Consider the following 13,050-nt stretch of genomic DNA (forward strand, 5'->3'; position numbering starts at 1 on the left):
AGATTGCCTGATCCTGATAAATCTTACTTTACTCGTTTGTAAACTGAGGGCACTTGCTTGCCCTCCTTCCCTTGTCACTTTTTAAGGGAGATACCAGTTATCCCATGGATTTGAATAAACTATGGGGGAGAGAACAGCACTAGCAAGAGTTAGGGGTTCCTCCTGTCCTTCAACCCGACATCAGTTTATGCTTTGATTTGACTCTGGCTTGGGAGAAAACCAGCTTTAGAATATAGATCATAGGAGAGCCTGGAGGGCAGTTGGCTAAGCTTTTGGCTTAGGATGTGATCTCAGGGTGGGGAGATGGAGCCCTGCGTTGGGCTCCTGGCTCAGAGCAGAAGTCTGCTTAAGACTCTCTCTCTCAAAAAAAATAAAAATAAAAAAAGACTCTCTCTGCCCCTACCCCGCTCTCTCTCTGGCCTTCCCCCATCTACTTGCCTGTGTGTGTGTGTGTGTGTGTGTGTGTGTGTGTGTGTGAGTGGGCGTGCGTACGCGCAGTCTCTCTCTCTAAAAAAAATTAATCTCTAGAATATAGATTACGTCAACTCTTTCACTTGTCTTCCTGTAGAGTGGAGAGTCCTGTGTGTAGTCCTACTTCTGCCAAGGAAGTAAAAACCACCCGCTTTCTGCTTGGGGACTTACTTTTCCCCTTAATTCCGCCAGAGAAGAGAGCGTGAGCCTTACAAGTTGATCATAAGCCCTTCCTTTGCTTTAAAGTGGATTCATGTAAAAACTTTCAGTAAAGATTCAACTTACCCTTCTTTATATGAGTAGAACTATTGAAAATTTGAGACGACCTCACTAGAGAGAGCCAAAGGTGAAAGCCCCAGCACGAGTATACCACCTTGTTGATGCCTGGGCGGAGCCAGTGTTGCCATGGCAACAGTCACACCTGAGGTGAGGATGGGGTGGGGTGCCCTGGAAGTACTGTTTTGCATAATAATGTAGAGTTTTCTTTTTCCAAAGTGAAATTGCTTTTTTTTCTTACTGTGAAAGTAATACACTGTAAAAACTGCCCAAATTTCAGGAAATATAAGAAAGTAAATATTTTGGTGTAAGACTTTACGGTCGCCTTTCTGTGTGTTTGTCTCTGTGTTCTACATGTTTATCTATATGTATGTGTCTTATATTAAAAAAAAATAAAAGTGGAATCCTATTATAGACATTGCTTTGGAATCTGCCTTTTTTTTTCATTTAAATTTGTTGAGAAAAAAAAATAAATAAATATATAAATTTGTTGAGGACACATATCAGTAAATAGAAATCGCCATCATCATTTTTATAGCTTCCTGGCATCCCGTGGAATAGCTGTGTCAGTCATTTACTTTCCCAGTGCCTGATTACTTGTTATTTAGGTTTGGTTAGGGGCACAGTGTCTACCCCTTTTGCTGTAATTTTTAAAAATCAAAATAAGATATCTACTCTCAAAAAAAAAAAACCAAAAAAAAAAAAAGAGAGAGAGAGAGAGAGACCGAGGTGGCTCAGCAGTTGAATGTCTGCCTTCTGCCCAGGATGTAATCATGGAGTCCCACATCGGGGCCCCTGCAGGGAGCCTGCTTCTCCCTCTGCCTGTGTCTCTGCCTCTCTCTATGTGTGTGTGTCTCTCATGAATAAATAAAATCTTAAAAAAAAAAAAAAAAGATACCTACTCCTAATGCATGTGCGTGCATGCACGCGCGTGCACACATACATCCATACTTTTCAAAATTCCACCAGGGGAAGTTTCATTTATTTATCTGTTCATCTTCTTTGCATTCAGGTGGGAAGAGTCCTGACAAATGAAGTATAGACCAGGAAAAGCTAGTCAACAGCAGGGCAAAGGGTAGTTCGCTGGGAGTGGAAAGCCTTGCAAACTGCCTCAAGCAGGGTCAGTTACTTGCGGAATAGCCTCATACACAGGAGCCCGGGCCGGTCACTCCCCAGGCAGCCCTGCTGTCAGTAGCCCTTCATCAATGAAAGGGCCTAATCACCAGAAGACTCCTTTCAAGAGAGAAAAACTCGCGTACACTTGCAGGTGTTTGCATGTGACACGTCCTGTGTCGGTATCATGAACTCTGCCCTGAGTGAAGCGCCTTGGGAACCTGGCCAGGAGCACTTGCTGAGCATCGAGCACCGTGCCCCAGGCAGCATCCGGGGGAGCACCCATCAGGCTTCCACTGAGAAGCAGTTTACACTTAGCTTATACAGGAACCTAGCAGGCTTGATGGTCTGACTTCCAAGTTCAGCAAATTAGCACCGAGAAGGGTGAGGGAGGCAGGCCCTGCCAGTAAGAAGTGACACCAGAAGGCAGGAAAATAAAAGTGAAAGGCTGAAAGTGGGAAGCTGAGGCCCCTTTTGTGCTGGAGCAAATCTCCCTGCACACTTTCTCAGTCTTTGCAAACTATGGGCACTGCCTATGATGGTGGGACACTCAGCTTAATGAGTCCTCACCGGCGTTTTACATGGTGGGAGACGAGAACGCGTCGGCGTGCTTTTTACTTACGGGAGATAAATATCCTCTTTTGGAATTTTGGTCACATCCCTGTGGTCACACCCTGTGGTCACACTCAGGCTCAGGGTAGAATTTACGACTTCAGACAGATCAGGGTCAGGAAGTTTGAAGGTTACAATTGTAGGGCTCTGAAGTCATTATCACTTTACAGCAAAGTCTAGAATAGAATGCCCTGAATGGTGATCTTGAGTTATCAAAAAAAAAAAAAAGATCAAATAATGTTCAAAGTCTACCATTTAAGAGAACAGAGTACAGTGGGATGATCTTTTTTGGAAAGATTCCTGTTACAAAGTGCCTCCAATTTTTTTTGCGGGGGGGGGGGGGAGGAGAATGATTCAGTGTTTTAAATTTTAGGTGGAAAGCCTTTCTACCTTCTCCCTACCTTGAATCACAAACAGAACTTTTAAAAACATCAAATTTGACTGGAAGGGAAGAAAAAGAGAAACCTGAAAAATAATAAAATATTGTACTTGAAAATAATTAATTGCTTAAAAGAAAATTAATTACCACACCAGATCTGAGACGTATTTAACGTGAAGGTTTTCACCTTCCAGGTGCCTACCTAGTGAGGTATACGTCTATCTTTGTTGTGTACATTACAAGGAATTTCCATCATTCATTCAAAACATGTATTAAAAACTCACAGCAAGGCTTCTATGCGTGGCTAGGCGTTAGCCTTCAAGATAAATGAGACTCAGAACTGGCCCTCAAGGAACTTACAGTCTAGTGGTCTGATTCCAGTCAACTCACATTTTTTTTTTTAAGACTTTATTTATTTACTTGACAGAGTGAGCACGTGCACACAAGCAAGGGGAGCGGCAGGCAGAGGGAGAGGGAGAAGCAGGCTCCCCGCTGAGCGGAGACCCTGCCGTGGGGCTCCCTCCCAGGACCCCGGGATCGTGACCTGGGCCGAAGGCAGGCCCCTAACAGACTGAGCCGCCCAGGTGCCCCCCAGTCAACCCACACGTGCAGTCACCTTCCACGTTGTGGCACAGTATGACTCAGGCTGGCTGGAATGGACAGTCTCCTGAAAACCCCAGGGTTTGTGGCCTCCGTGCATTTCACACTGGCCATGAGTCCACAGCACGCAGGACTAAGCCCAAAGCCAGGCGCCGGTAAGATCAGGAAGGCTGGCTCAGGCCCCCTGAATCCAGGCAGGAGCGACGAGCCTTGAGCTGGGCCGCAGGTCCTGAGGTCCTGACCTGAGCAGTGCAGGGCAGCGCAGGGCCAAGAACCCGAGGATTAGAGCCAAACCTTCGGCCACAGCTGCTGCCACGCTTACCTTGCCTCTGTCTCCTGACACCTCGGACCTCTGTCCTTTTTTTGGCTCTTTTTCCTGATCGCCTTTCCACGTGCCCAGGCCATGTTTTGAAGACCTTCCTGGTCCCTGACCGGCTTCCTCCCATGTGTAGGTACTGGATGCAGCTCCCTTCACTCGGGGGAGACCCGATGCCCAGAGTGTGGGCCCAGGGCCTCAACTGGGTCTTCCCCGGTGCCATCCTGTGGCCCTCGACAGAGCACCGTTTGTCTGGCCTGTGGGACCACTGCCTTTGCTGAGCACCCCCATTCTAACCACAGCAAGTTTCCTAACATCCCATAGCCCTCTCTTAGCCCACGTTCACGAATTTGGTAGTACAGATTAGGTGGTCATGCCTCAAGGATTTTCAGAAGTTCCTGATTTTAAATAGCCTACCCCGCCTTCCCTAAATACGCCAGTGCTTGTCGAACCATGTGTCCTACTTCGGGGTTTTAAAAAAAACGGTCTCTATACTCAGAGGATTCACAAGTTATGTGGAAGTATTCTACTCACTTTGTATCTTGTAAGCAAATGAGTTTTCCTACTGAGACTGTTCTCATTTACCCAGGTCCTGTATTCTTTTCAGGGAGCAAAGATGCAAATGTCCTGTGGTCACCAAAACAACCTCAAATAAACCAGTGAGAGGTGCCACCTGTACATTCCTCTGACCACAGAACCTCTTCAGTCAACAGAAGTTTCTGCATTTGATTACTGCTCACCAGCTAGGCTGCTACAGTCACTTTGAACATAAAGTCCACCTTGATACCTGGCTTCTCTGGCCTTTGCTATTTCTTTTTTCTTTCTTTCTTTCTTTTTTAAGATTTTTATTTATTTATTTATTTGACAGAGTCAATAGAGCACAAGCGGGGAGGGGGGAGCAACAGAGGGAGAGGGAGAAGCAGACTCTCCACTGAAAAGGGGACCCCACGTGGGGCTTGACCCCAGAACCCTAGGATCATAACCTGAGCCAAAGGCAGACACCCAACTGACTGAGCCACCCGGGTGTCCCTGTGGCCTTTGCTTCTATGTTTTGTTGTGTTTTCAGGGAGAAAGGAGAGGGAGAGGTAGATTCATAAGGTAGATTCATAATTCCAGACCCTCTCCCGTTCCTGCCCTCCACGTTTGGGCATCACTGGCCATGGCCCTGAGCACTTGAGTTTCTGACAAATGTCCGCATTCACCCCTATAAACTCTGTGGCCACCTGCAGGAACTCATGACCGTGTTCCCTTGGAGGAAGGGCCCCAAACCTGCAAAAAACTCACTCACAGTGTATCACGCTATAGTGATAATTTTTCTATCAAGCTATGAGTGTGTCTACTCGGCACAGACAGGGCTCACCACTGCGGGGCCCTTCATTTGATCCAATATTTTTCAGTGGCTTCTGTTGCAAAAGAACTCAACAGAAGCATAACTCTGAAATACAATGTTAGTATGCCACCGCACGGCATACTAAGCCAAATCCCTCCTACATGCGAGACAGCACACCTTGGAAAAGCAGACTACATAATGTTCAGTTTGGCAGGCCTGCTGGGACATTCTGCTCGGGCTTCTCCTTAGACCAGGATTAGGTGAAGAGCCAGGGGTTGGCACGTGAGTGAACTAATCAAATCAGAGAAGGACAGGGTGCACACCAGGTGGAGGTTGGTTGCTTCCCGTTGACATCGTAGCTCTGGAGCCCAGATGCCTGAAGCTCGCAGGCGTGGCGAGGAGCCTTCTGTGTTAGGGAGTGTGATCTGAACTGCTACAGAAAAAGCCATGAAGACAGGGAGTTCTGAGAAAATCTAGTGAGATGTTGTGCTTTTATAATACAACCACTCTTGTGGCCTTTTTAGTTCGAGCATTACGTGTTCTGGAAACACGGTAGAGGCGAGCAAGAAATGCTGGATTAGGAATGAGGAGACCCGGCGCTGCTTATTACTTACATCCTGGCTGTGGACGTGCTTTGTGGCCTCTCCAGAACCTCAGTGTACTTGTCTGAAAATGGGAATAATAACACCTGAATAGAAAGCACCAAGCCAGCAGAGCAGGAGTCATCGCTCGCTCGCTCGCTGGTGGGGCTGACACCAAGGCCTCTCTGGGCCTCAGCTTTCTTCCTTTGTTGCATGGGCCCTGCTCATTCAGGATGCTTCTGAGGATCAAAGAATATAACGTGCATGAAGGGGACATGCAATCCATGGAGTTCTACGTGAAGGGCATGCCTCGTGAAAGTTCTGGGGTCACTCTATGGAGTCAGTTGCCAACCCAGAGGCCGGGGCTGGTTTGAGACTCACTTTGGCCTACCTCATCCATCTCTCCTATGGCCGACCTTTCCTGTTCTCCCCTTCCCCACCCCCAGCCTTCCTCCTCCCCAGCTCTTTCCTTTGTCTGGGATGATTTCAATTGCCTTTGCTCTTCCCTCTTGATCCATCAGGCAACTGCTGTGTCATCCCAGGGCTCCATTTCAGATCCCAGCGAAACCATTTCTATATATGGTTTATAATAAAATGTGAATTCCTTTGGGCGGAAAGGGGGAGCCATCATGTGGGCTAGAGTTCATCACCGTTATCCTGCTGAACCTCAGAACCGGAGGAACCACGTTTACTTTCCAGAATAAACACGAATCTGGCCTAAGTTACAGTGGCTTTTACAAGCAACCTGTTACTACTTACCCATTACTTTTCCCTAAACCTCTGCAATGGAGAGGTGAAGCCATTTTATTCTTCACATCAAAGGTAGATGATAGATAAGTTGTGTGGACCAAGAAAGAATTCACTGAAAATTTAAGCCAATGGGGATTTACTTGGGCGGTTGGAGTTGGAATTGGAATTGAGGAGACGCAGATTCAGGTAGAAACCTGGGCCATGTTCTAAGGAAGACAAAGAGGGGGCAGGGTGGGACTGTATAAGTAAGGCTAGGAGTGCAGTCCTCATTCAGGTCCTCTATGCAAAACGGGATTGAAATTAGGTTCTCTGGGTTTGGCTGAGTTAATATACAAACAGGGAGATTGAACCGTGTTAATTGCATGGGCTCTTTCTGAAGAGTGAGGATGATCCAGGTGTCATGATGAGGAGGAAATTAAGTCCTGGCTGAGGGCTTGCAGCTGGCTGCAAAGTTTTTAAGAAGTTCATGGCTCCTGCGATAAGGCCGTTCATTTATTCCTCCTCCTCTTCTGGCCCCCTGACCCCATTTTAAAAAGAGACTGTCTTAGCTAGGCTTGCTTGCTGCATTTTGAAATCTCCTTTATTAGAGAGGGAGATAGATAGATAGATAGATAGATAGATAGATAGATAGATAGATAGATAGATAGATAGAGATAGGGGACTTGAGACCACTCAGCAATTTAAAATTTCTCACTCTTACATCTACACCCCAGTTCTCTTGCAATTCAGCTTCTCAGATCCTCAGATAACTCTAAAATTGTATCCGGTGAATTGTCTTGGTCCTAAACAGAGATGGTGCTTAATGCATTCTGGAAAAGATGTGGAAAACCTCGTTAAATCAGCGACGTCAACATCCATATTTTATTTTGCAAGACGAAAACACTTCGTTCGCTGTCACCACAAGAACACAGAGTGCAGTCCCGATGAAGGAGAAAGGTTGACCCCAGCAACCCTAAACTCAAAGGGGACAGGGAAACCTTTGTCGGGACCAGGTCAGAAACAGCCCAGGGACGCGGTCCCCTCCGTGTGCGTCCTGTGTGGCTCCGTGACTTCCCTGCCCGGAGAAGGGAGTTTGAAAGTCCCTTGCTTGTTTCTTGAAATCTCCGTTCAGCACGCCCCCCCCCCTTTTTTTTTCCTCCTGTGGGGTTTGCCAACTTCCAAATTCCAATGACTCTGCAGTCACCCCCAGATGTGCACCAAGGCCTCGGCATTCGCAAGATCTCTTAAGTCGATCTCGAAGTCAAAAGATGCTTCAAGGAAGCACCCGGTTCCTTCTGCTAATAACGGCAGTTTGTCATGTGACACCTGCCCCTCCCCCCCACACGCTGATTCTCTCCGAAAACCCCCCACCCACCCCACCAATAAACTCGGTTGACGTCTGTCCTTTATCTGCCAACATCTCCATTTCCTTCAAGGTGGTAATCTTTTGCTTTTGTTATTTAAGTTCTGCTTTATTCTTAATTGTTACCCAATTGCTGTGGGGCTTGCATAAACAGTTAACAAAAACACGGCGCACGAGGCAGCCGTTTCGCTTTCCGTGCTTGTTGTTCTTGGCACCGGGTCAGTTCTATGAACTTCTGGTGTCCAACTGGTAGGACCTGAAACTCTGTGTTTAACAAGTGCCTGTAGTCAAAACAGTTGGCGTGTGCAAGCTCGGCTCGCTGGTGCCGCTGCAGCTGGTCAGCCATCGGTCCGGGACCGTGCAGAGCTCGAATCACGTTGCTCGGTTCAGGGTTGGGCTTTTGTTGTTTAGTTGTTGGGGTTGTTGTTTTGTTTTGTTTTTTCCTTTTTTTTTTTTTTTTCCTCTTTTTCTGTGATGGCATCCGCGCTAATGTGGATCTCTTCAGGTTCCAAATGTACAACATGTTTACAGTCGTCGTAGAATCAGATTAAGTTGGCAGCCTGAGTCTCTCTGTAAGTGGTTTTAGTTTACATTTCTTCTTCTAGCAGGATGTTTTGCATAATTTTGCTGATCCTGGGTTATTTATAGACTTTTTTTTTTTTTGAAGAAATGGGGATGCATGAGTTTTCGGTTCTAACTGGGGAAAGTAAATCCGTTTCCGTGCCTGTGCAGCAGAGGGTTATTTGAGCTCTTGAAAATTAATTTCTCCTCGAGGTCACCCGATAACATTCCGGAGCGTACTGTCCAGCCGCTGACATCGGACACCCTGATGATTGTCTCGGGACGGGTTGTTTTCCTTTGCTCGGTCAGAAATGGAGTAAAATGAAAGTCATGATGCCATTTCCTCCGGGGCGGCGGGGAGGGTGGATGCAGGGATTGGGCATTGTCTCCTACGGGCCGCAGTGGGTCCGCGGCGGCTGTTCGGTGCCACCCGCGGGCAGCCGAGTTCACAGGCCACCGCAGCCCGCCCAGCAGCCGCTTGGCGGGACACCCCCCCCCCCCCCCCGGCCCAGGGCCTGGGGGAGGGGCAGAGGAAGGCCGGCCGCCGGCAAGTCCAAGGCTCGTAAAAGTTTGTCCTCCCCTAAATGTCAGTGCTACTCGGGGTTGGGACACCAAACAGTAATAATAACCGGCTGCGAGATGGCATCGTGGCTACTGCGTTACCCGTGGTGTGATCTGGCCTGCGGGTGGCACCTTTCGGGGGCGCCTCGGGGGTGGGTGTGTGCAGGAGCCAGGAGGAAATCTGGGCACGCGGGAGATCAAGCCAGAATGAACGCGCTACGAAAGGGTTTCCCATAATATTTACTAGAACAGTTGGCTAAAAACTGCTCTGCTTTGCCCACGGAGCGGCTGGGTAACTAAGTCACCCTCGCTAGCCTACCTCGAGCATCTCCCGGGCGCCGTCGGCTGCTCCTGGCATTCGCGTGGGGAAGGAGTAGCGCGGCCCTCAGCGCGAGGAGGGCAGGGTCCTGGGCTAGTGGTCCGGGGATCGCCGTCAGTGACACACTTGATGGTGCCTCGGGTCCTGGGCTAGTGGTCCGGGGATCGCCGTCAGTGACACACTTGATGGTGCCCCGGGTTCAATATTTTAAACAGGCCGAAAAGGATGGAGAAAACGGTACCCGTCGTTCGGGCCGCGGAAGGGCCTTCTGAGTGAGATTGTCCGCCCCGCTGCAGGTCCTTGGGTCCCTCGCAGACAGGTCTACACCGCCTCTCACCACCGCCCCCCCCCCCATCACCGACTCACACACGCGAATGCAAATGGATGGCTGAGATGGAAATTTCCAAGGTAGTGAACGTGGCGTGGTTGGAACGGCTGAGTGCTGCCGAGAGCAGATGTCTTTTTCTCCTCCATATTCGTCTCGTCTATGGGAACATGAGGTTTTGGTGGTGGTGGTTTGGGTTGCTTTGTTTTTTCGGCCTCCCCTGACCTTGTAGAGAACGACGACGAGGCCGCTTGCTTTCGCTTAGAGCGAGCTGTGCCCTCGGCTTCCTCACGGCAGCCCCGCTGAGCTGGCGAAGGACAAGTTAAGCCCTTCGGATCCAGCAGAAATAGGGTGAAGATGGGGCCTGGCTTGCGGAGGCAGGGCCGGGGAGCTAGCAGTCGGGCCCCCCGACGTGCACCCAGACCTGTGAACTGCACTGAGGACGTTAAGAGACCCCTGGTTCTGTGCTTCTGATCTGCCCCCAAGGATGCCATCCCTCCAACACTTCCCCTTTCTTCCTCCTATATTGAGGTTGAGATAGGACTTGGGGCTCGCCTTTTGGAGGGGTCGGAGGGTGTGTTGGCCTGTGTGCATCTCAGGGGGCGGTGACTAAGGGAACTTCCACTCTGCCGCATAAGTGACCTCACGGCCAGAGCCCAGAGCGAACGAAGAGACGGAAGGGAGCCCGCAGGCCCATCCGCTGGAGCTGGGGCGGTTTCCCAGGCATCCTGCCCTGAGGCTTTTCCATTTGAATTAGCCAGCCCCGCCCACCCTGGGATCCTTGAGAAAGTGCGGGTACGGCCCTTTGCCTGCCCCCCAGAGCCTGTCGCCCCTCCCAGGCCCTCCAGACAGATGCCTGCCAACACCTTTCAAACACGGTCCTTCCTTGCCTTGATCCCCAACGCCAGCCTGGAGAGAGCTGTGGTCGGAGTGATCGGAGTGATCGTTGATCCGGTGTGTCTGGGCGCATGAGCAGGAGTAAGTGTTTGTGGGCCCAGCTCCTCTCTGGGCCCCCAGGGAGTGATTCTGCTGGACCCCACAATCAGTGGGAAGCCCGGCAGGGTCCTAGAGGCTGCGGGAGGGCCGAGGCATCCATCCAGGCAGTGGATCCCCACAGCGCTGGGCCAGAAGGTCTGAGATGGTTTGTCCATCCTGCCAGTGTTTGCTGGTGGCCACCTCACTATGCTATCAGCTCACTCAAGCCCAAGGTCTTAGCCTTTTCTGGAACAACAGCAGTGATAAAATCAGACAGAGCCCTCAAGGGGTAAGAGGCCAAACCAGAACCTTAGCTGATAGAAGGAGCTGGTTACTCCTCAGCTGTGGCCCTAGTCACCCTGGTTGGTACAAGCCGCTCGTGTACCTGTAGGCCACCTCAACCTCAGGCCCTAAGGAGAGCAGGATTTGCCAGTCTTCAAGGACCGGTCTGCTGTCCCCACCTTGGCCTTGCTCCAGTTTGCCATCAGAGTGGCCCACCTCAGACCCTACAGCATGTCGGAGATTAGGAGTCTCTTGTCCTCTGCCCTCCATACTGTACTTTTTCTCTCCTGTGTGGTGAACAGGAAGGCTTTTTAGGTAACCCTTCAATTGTATTCGTTTGCTAGGGCCGTCGTAACAAAATACCACAGACCTGGTGGCTTCAACTACAGAAATTTATTTTTTCACAGTTGTGGAGGCTGGGAAGTCCCAAGGTGGCAGGGCCAGCAGGCTGGGTGTCTCCTGAGGCCTCCGCCCTTGGCTGGCAGACGCCTGTCTTCTTGCTGTCTCTTCATGAGGTTGCCCCCTCTGCGTGCACACGCCTGGTGTCTCTTCCTCTTCTTACTCCGGTCATACTGGATTACAGCCCACCCTCACTGGCCTCATTTTAACTGAATGACCTCACCTGCCAATTCAGTCACATTCCGAGGTCCGGGGGCTTGGGACTTCCACATACGAACGTGGGGGTGACGCCATTCAGCCCATAACCCCGGTCACCTTCAGCCTGCACCCACCCCAGCCCCACCCTTTGGCAGCATCAAGCCGTGAGGCAGTGGTTCATCTCTGACGTGTCTGTGCACAGACGACTGCAGAGACTCAGGCACCTGTGTGGAGGCCCGGTCAAAGGGAATACGACGAGAAGGAGACAAAACAGGTTCAAAGGCACAAGAAGTCACCGGGGGTCGTGAAGGTCTGAGCGAGCTTTCATGTGTCCTGTGATGATTTTTCGATGATGTCAGCCGCCCGCCAGTCTTGAGGAAGGCTGTCGAAGGGGTGGGTTGAGCAAGGGTAGCTCGCAGGCCAGGGGGCCCCAGAGGTCATCTGACAGCAAGTGTCACCTTCCCTTCTGGGCAGGCTCCCTGATCTGTGAATAGATTCGTTGGCATGATCCTCTCGGTGTCTTGCCAACAATTATGTATAGATATTTAAATCTGCCCTCTGGAAGTCGGGAAGCCAGCCTTACACGGGCTAAGAGAGGAAAATCTGTCTCCCATTTCGACGACTGCTCTTTTCCCAGGGGCCTGTGGTTGACCATTTATCTCCCTCCCTCCCTCCCCCCGTGCTATGGGACATCTTTGACCTGGAGATGCTGGGGGCCAGCAGGTTGCTCTCTCGATAGCCCTTTGCAAAAATTCTCCCCCAAGATCTTTTCTCAGTAAAGAACATTTGTTCCCTGAGGAGGCAACCACGTCAGCCAAGACTGGAGCAGGGTGTCTGGGACCTTGAGAATGGCAGAGGCAGGGGCAGCCCCGGTGGCTAAGCAGTTTAGTGCTGCCTTCAGCCCAGGGCCTGATCCTGGAGACCCGGGATCAAGTCCCATATCGGGCTTCCTGCATGGAGCCTGCTTCTCCCTCTGCCTGTGTCTCTGCCTCTCTCTCTCTGTCTCTGTCTTTGTCTCTCTCTGTCTCTCATGAATAAATAAGTAAATAAAATCTTAAAAAAAAAAAAAAAAAAAAAGAACGGCAGAGGCAAAAGAACCCCAAGGAGGAGTTGCGGTCGGGCCTCCAGGGAGCTGAGAGCAGCCTCCCAGCCCTTCACTACCTGCTGGGTTCCTGCTGCAGATGACTCAGGTTCTGGTCTTGACAGGGGGGGATCACGGAGAGACAGTGTGTTCCTGCTGGCTAGTGGGAGGATCCATTACCCTTTGAAAGCCAGCCTGGATTTTGGTCTGAGACGAAAGAGAAGGTGATTGCTGCCAGGAGAGGAAGTCAGAAATCGGCTTCCTTGCAGCAGTCCAGCTGCTCTGTGCTGAAAGGCCTGCCTCTGGCAGCCTGGGTGCTTCTACAGGTTCCTCCTAGCTTAAAAGGCAGGTCTCTGCCAATGGCAGTGAGATATGGGTTATTTATAATGGTAATAATCATAAAACTGTTCTATGTTTGCATAGCCTGACTTAACTTTTAAACCTCTTTTAGGTGCTTGATGTTGTTGACTCCTCCTTTATAGCCCAGGGCGGGAGGGTGAGAGGGGCAGGTATTCTTAACCCCAGAGCTTGGAAATTCTGGAAGGAGAGCCCGGGCTGAGACTCCAGCTCCTCCTGGAC

The 13,050-nt window shown here is 50.3% G+C and overlaps 1 protein-coding gene across 8 annotated transcripts in view; it reads left to right on the forward strand.

Moving 5' to 3' along the window:
• Nucleotides 1-13,050, forward strand: part of ATXN7L1 (ataxin 7 like 1) — a 245,268-nt gene that overhangs the window by 159,322 nt on the left and 72,896 nt on the right. Inside the window, exon 1 of one of the 8 annotated variants that reach the window (XM_041722189.1) lies at nucleotides 8,127-8,342. The exons of the other annotated variants lie outside the window; for them this stretch is intronic. The gene's annotated coding sequence lies outside the window, so the exon portion shown is untranslated. Of the gene's footprint in view, nucleotides 1-8,126; nucleotides 8,343-13,050 lie in introns of those variants that run through there. 8 annotated transcript variants of the gene reach the window in all.

This window comes from Vulpes lagopus, chromosome 11, assembly GCF_018345385.1.
Source record: "Vulpes lagopus strain Blue_001 chromosome 11, ASM1834538v1, whole genome shotgun sequence".
Classification (NCBI taxonomy): Eukaryota; Metazoa; Chordata; class Mammalia; order Carnivora; family Canidae; genus Vulpes; species Vulpes lagopus.